The sequence below is a fragment of the Octopus bimaculoides genome, chromosome 22 (assembly GCF_001194135.2).
Source record: "Octopus bimaculoides isolate UCB-OBI-ISO-001 chromosome 22, ASM119413v2, whole genome shotgun sequence".
Lineage (NCBI taxonomy): Eukaryota > Metazoa > Mollusca > Cephalopoda > Octopoda > Octopodidae > Octopus > Octopus bimaculoides.
In genome coordinates this window covers 6,620,760-6,621,266 of record NC_069002.1, presented here as the reverse complement: position 1 = coordinate 6,621,266, position 507 = coordinate 6,620,760, and positions in this window count along the sequence as shown.

The following is a 507-nucleotide window of genomic DNA, read 5'->3' as shown; positions in this document are numbered from 1 at the left end:
TGTGTGTGTGTGTGTGTGTGTGTGTGTGTGTGTGTGTGTGTGTGTAATTATGTGCTTTGATTGAAGCATTAGAGCGTTTAGCTCTTCTTGTAATGTTGGTGTTTGTAACTCCACCTTTAGTCATATTAAATGACTGTTACAGTTTTCTTCTTTTGGGGTACACATTGCTCACTGCTGCCTACATTATATATACACACACATATGCACACACACATATGCACACACACACGCATACACACACATATATATATGTATATATATATTGCATGTGCTATCTAATTTACAGGTGCAAAGCTCCGAGTCATTAAATATTATTGCTATATTTTCTTTTAACTGATTGCGCATTCTACCGTTTAAACGACTATTCATTATCTGCCCACGTACATAGAGAAAGGAGGTTACCCTCTGAAAATTCATTAAATCTCAGAAAGGAAACATCTTAATGAGGTTTTATAACGTTTTTTGAAATTATGTACGTATTAGAAAAATTACTGTTATATATATATA